The following is a 6,140-nucleotide window of genomic DNA, read 5'->3' as shown; positions in this document are numbered from 1 at the left end:
ACCTTGACAGCATGAATGTTTTTATCTTGTTATTTATGATATCAAAGAGATAGTAACTCTTATTTGTTTTTATAACCAAAGCATTAGAAAATAATCCTAACCATGTCTCCCTGAAAACAGAATTAAATGATAAATGAAAGATGAAATGAGAAAATACCATTGATTTTTGAACAACTCAAGGGTTAAGGGTGCTTATTCCCTGAGCTGTCAAAAATCCAAGTACTGCTTGCTAATTCTGCCTTCAAAACAAAGGAATTGATAAATGACTCACTCAAAGACAGGAAGCTGAAACTGTCTGAATAGATTCAAGTCTAGTTCATTTGATTTCATGTACAGTGATTCTGGATCAGGAAGATCTCCTGGAGGAAGGCATAGCAAAGCACTCCAGTATTCTTCCTTGGAGAATCCCATGGACAGAGGAGCCTGATTGGGTACAGTACATAGGGTTGCAAAGAGTTGGACATGATTGAAGCAACTTATCCTGGAATGCAAAGTCAAGTGGGCCTTAGAAAGCATCACTATGAACAAAGCTAGTGGAGATGATGGAATTCAAGTTGAGCTATTTCAAATCCAAAAAGATAATGCTGTGAAAGTGCTGCACTCAATATGCCAGCAAAATTGGAAAACTTAGCAGTGGCCACAGGACTGGAAAAGGTCAGTTTTCATTCCAGTCCCAAAGAAAGGCAATGTCAAAGAACGATCAAACTACTGCAGAATTGCACTCAACTCACACGCTAGCAAAGTAATGCTCAAAATTCTCTAAGCCAGGCTTCAACAGTATGTGAACCATGAAATTCCAGACCCTCAAGCTGGATTTAGAAAAGGCAGAGGAACCAGGGATCAAATTCCCAACATCCACTGGATCATCAAAAAAAAAAGAGAGTTCCAGAAAAACATCTACTTCTGCTTTATTGCCAACAAAGGTCCATCTAGTCAAGGCTATGGTTTTTCCAGTGTTCATGTATGGATGTGAGAGTTGGACTATAAAGAAAGCTGAGAGAAGACGAATTTATGCCTTTGAACTGTGGTGTTGGAGAAGACTCTTATGAGTCCCTTGGACTGCAAGGAGATCAAACTAGTCCATCCTAAAGGAGATTAGTCCTGGGTGCTCATTAGTAGGACGGATGTTGAAGCTGAAAGTCCAATACTTTGGCCACCTGATGTGAAGAACTGACTCATTGGAAAAGATCCTGATGCTGGGAAAGATTGAGGGCAGGAGAAGAAGGGGACAACAGAGGATGAGGTGGTTGGATGGCATCACCGACTCAAAGGACATGGATTTGGGTGGACTACGGGAGTTGGTGATGGACAGGGAGGCCTGGTGTGCTGCGGTACATGGGGTCGCAAAGAGTCGGACACGACTGAGTGACTGAACTGAACTGAACTGAACTCTGCTTTATTGACTATGCCAAAGCTTTTGACTGTGTGGATCACAAAAAACTGTGGAAAATTCTTCAAGAGAAGGGAATACCAGACCACATGACCTGCATTCTGAGAAATCTGTATGCAGATAAAGAAGCAACAGTTAGAACTGGACATGGAAAAACAGACTGGTTCCAAATTGGGAAAGGAGCACGTAAAGTCTGTCTATTATCACCCTGCTTATTTAACTTATATGCAGAGCACATCATGAGAAATGCTGAGCTGGATGAAGCACAAGCTGGAATCAAGAGCACAGTAGAAATATCAATAACCTCAGATATGCAGATGACACCACCCTTATGGCAGAAAGCAAGGAAGAACTAAATAGCCTCTTGATGAAAGTAAAAGAGGAGAGGGAAAATGCTGGCTTACAACTCAACATTCAGAAAGTTAAGATCATGGCATCCCATCCCATCACTTCATGGCAAATAGTTGCGGAAACAGTGGATACAGTGACAGGCTTTCTTTTTGCAGGTTCCAAAATCACTGCAAATGGTGACTGTAGTCATGAAATTAAAAGACGTTTGCTCCTTGGAAGAAAAGCTCTGACCAACCTAGACAATATGTTAAAAAGCAGAGACATTACTTTGCTGATAAAAGTCCATCTAGTCAAGGCTATGGTTTTTCCAGTAGTCACATATGAATGTGAGAGTTGGACTATAAAGAAAGCTGAGCACCAGAGAATTGATGTTTTTAAACTGTGGTGTTGGAGAAGACTCTTGAGTGTCCCTTGGACTGCAAGGAGATCCAACCAGTCCATCCTAAAACAAATCTATCCTGAATATTCATTGAAAGGACTGACGTTGAAGCTGAAACTCTAATACTTCGGCCACCTGACAGGAAGAACTGATCCCTTTGAAAAAACCCTGATGCTGGGAAAGATTGAAGGCAGGAGGAGAAGGGGACAACAAAGGATGAGGTGGTTGGATGGCATCACCAACTCAACGGACATGAGTTTGGGTAAACTCCGGGAGTTGGTGAGGTACAGGGAGGCCTGGTGTGCTATGTCTATGGGGTCACAAAGAGTTGGACACGACAGAAACAACTGAACTGAACTGAACAAAAGCAACCTAGCAACCATACATGCATTGTTATCCTTAATAGAATACTAACTTTTCCCTACATTTAGTCTAAAAATATGTAAAGTGAAAATATAGCTACTCTGTTTATTGAAAATGTCTCATATACATGTACATCTGCAAAATTCAACCTCGTGTTGTTTGAAAGTCAATTGTACATGTAAATAAGAAGGTCAATCTATGTCTAGGATCTAATTATAGAGTGAGAAAAACAGCTGAAGGGAAAAAAAAATTCTCGAAAGCTAAACTAAACTTTCAAACAAAGATTTGCCTGCATGTATATGTGTTAATACAGTTATAACATCCCCCTTCCTCTTCTGAGGTCTGAACTGTTAGAGAAATAAGGCAGAATTATCAGATAGAGACCACAGTATCATATTCCTGACCTTGGCTTACAGTTGAATGCAGTTGGGATGCCAAGACCTAACTATCAGCATCTGATAGTCAAATCCACCCAAATACAGCCAGCGAAATACAACTGCAAACCCTTGTTCCTCAAGGGGACCTACTCTTGGGAAACATATGCCATGGTAAACAGAAACCAAACATCTGCTGGCTTTGATTCTGCATAACAGCTTGTTTCCAAGAGGGAAAAAAGAGACAATAAGCAATATTGCCTAGTTTATTCATCCTCAGTATTTCAACTAATAAAGCAGTATTTATTTTCTAGAAAGGAAATTAGAGGATGTAGATCAATGCCAGGAGTATTAAATGACTGGGGCATCTTCCACAGGAGAAAGAAGAGTAGGAATAGAAGAGATACCCGAAGTATGATTATATGCCCCCCAAAAGGAAAGCTGTTGCTCATTTATGTATTGTCTTAGTATCTCTGAAATTCACTGTGAATTTTTGCAAAAACATGAAAAATTGTCATGAATTAGAAAATTCCACAAAGGCTACCTGGCTCTCAAGACTGACAATTCATTCACTATTCAGTTGTTCAAACCAAAGCATGTTCAACTGCGTAGCCCACTTTCACAAAGACATCAAATAATAAGAGGTTATTTCAGTAATACAAGCAAAATACAAAGAGACCCAAACTTCAGTGTAAATCCTTTGAAACTATCAAAAAGATCTGGTAAGTGTATTTATTAAGGAAGAATTTAAAGCTTAATTTTAAATTCTGTTAAAATGTGCGAAAAGCAAAGGAGAAAAGGAACGATATTCCCATCTGAATGCAGAGTTCCAAAGAATAGCAAGGAGAGATAAGAAAGCTTTCCTCAACAATCAATGCAAAGAAATAGAGGAAAACAACAGATTGGGAAAGACTAGAGATCTCGTCAAGAAAATTAGAGATACCAAGGGAACTTTTCATGCAAAGATGGGCTTGATAAAGGACAGAAATGGTATGGACCTAACAGAAGCAGAAGATATTAAGAAGAGGTGGCAAGAATACACAGAAGAACTGTACAAAAAAGATCTGTACAACCCAGATAATCACGATGGTGTGATCACTCACCTAGAGCCAGACATCCTGGAATGTGAAGTCAAGTAGGGCTTAGAAAGCATCACTATGAACAAAGCTAGTGCAGGTGATGGAATTCCAGTTGAGCTATTTCAAATCCTGAAAGATGATGCTATGACAGTGCTGCACTCAATATGCCAGCAAATCTGGAAAACTCAGCAGTGGCCACAGGACTGAAAAGGTCAGTATTCATTCCAATCCCAAAGAAAGTCAATGACAAAGAATGCTCAAACTACTGCACAATTGCACTCATCTCTCACGCTAGTAAAGTAATGCTCAAAATTCTCCAAGCCAGGGTTCAGCAATACGTGAACCATGAACTTCCAGATGTTCAAGCTGGTTTTAGAAAAGGCAGAGGAACTAGAGATCAAATTGCCAACATCCAATGGATCATCGAAAAAGCAAGAGAGTTCCAGAAAAACATCTATTTCTGCTTTATTGACTATGCCAAAGCCTTTGACTGTGTGGCTCACAATAAACTGTGGAAAATTCTTAAAGTGATGGGAATACCAGACCATCTGACCTGCCTCTTGAGAAACCTGTATGCAGGTCAGGAAGCAACAGTTAGAACTGGACATGGAACAACAGACTGGTTCCAAATAGGAAAAGGAGTATGTCAAGGCTCTATATTGCCACCCTGCTTATTTAACTTATATGCAGAGTACATCATGAGAAACGCTGGGCTGGAAGAAACACAAGCTGGAATCAAGACTGCTGGGAGAAATATCAATAACGTCAGATATGCAGATGATACCACCCTCATGGCAGAAAGCGAAGAACTAAAGAGTCTCTTGATGAAAGTGAAAGAGGAGAGTGAAAAAGTTGGCTGAAAGCTCAACATTCAGAAAACTAAGATCATGGCATCTGGTCCCATCACTTTATGGGAAATAGATGGGGAAACAGTGGAAACAGTGTCAGACTTTATTTTTGGGGGCTCCAAAATCACTGCAGATGGTGACTGCAGCCATGAAACTAAAAGACACTTACTCCTCGGAAGGAAGGTTACGGCCAACCTAGATAGCATATTAAAAAGCAGAGATATTACTTTGCCAACAAAGGTCCGTCTAGTCAAGGCTATGGTTTTTCCAGTGGTCATGTATGGATGTGAGATTCGGACGGTGAAGAAAGCTGAGCGCCGAACAATTGATGCTTTTGAACTGTGGTGTTGGAGAAGACTCTTGAGAGTCCCTTGGACTGCAAGAAGATCCAACCAGTCCATCCTAAAGGAGATCAGTCCTGGGTGTTCACTGGAAGGACTGATGTTGAAGCTGAAACTCCAATACTCTGGCCACCGCATGCGAAGAGTTGACTCATTGGAAAAAACCCTGATGCTGGGAAGGATTGGGGGCAGGAGAAGGGGACGACAGAGGATGATATGGCTCGATGGCATCACCGACTTGATGGACATGGGTTTGGGGAGACTCTGGGAGTTGGTGATGGACAGGGAGGCCTGACGTGCTGCGGTTCATGGGGTCGCAAAGAGTCGGACACGACTGAGCGACTGAACTGAACTGAAATGTGCAAAACCAAAAAAGCAATTTCCAAAAAGAAGTAAATTTTGCAATCACATCTGTTGTTTTGGTGAGTGAATAGAATTATAAATTTAAATTTATCTATCATCTATATATATATCTGTGGAGATTTTCATATGAAAATCAGATCCTTTCAGCAAATGTAGCTTGATGGTGCTTTTACAAGAATGAGTTTGGTTTCTTCACAAATTCAAATGTGTTTCAGTCTCTCTCATGCTCAATTATTAGAGAACAAAGAATTAAGAGAATATACAGATGACCACATTCCACATTACTGGTTGCAATGTATTTTGAAGTTAAACCAATTTCTAGTTCCTTGACATTTCCAATTAATTTTTTGCCTTGCAAATCATTCAATTTATGTTATTCTAATCCAAAGGCATTTGCCAAATATTAACACAGAAATGTAAAGTTATCTGCGTGACACTCTATGCAGATAAAAATTTTATTTTAAATTTCAAAATTTATGCTAATTGTTTAGAGTTTACAACTTATGAATTTAAATTTAACTAGATGAACATACCTGTCAACTGGCTATAGTTTAAATCACGTATATGGCACCAAGTGAACGACACTATTGGAGAAGGCAATGGCACCCCACTCCAGTACTCTTGCCTGGAAAATCCCATGGATGGAGGAGCC

Source organism: Giraffa tippelskirchi, chromosome 12 (assembly GCF_054371585.1).
Source record: "Giraffa tippelskirchi isolate mGirTip1 chromosome 12, T2T-mGirTip1v1.2.pri, whole genome shotgun sequence".
NCBI classification, from domain to species: Eukaryota; Metazoa; Chordata; class Mammalia; order Artiodactyla; family Giraffidae; genus Giraffa; species Giraffa tippelskirchi.
The sequence above is the reverse complement of the archived record's forward strand: the minus strand, read 5'-3'. Positions refer to the sequence as shown.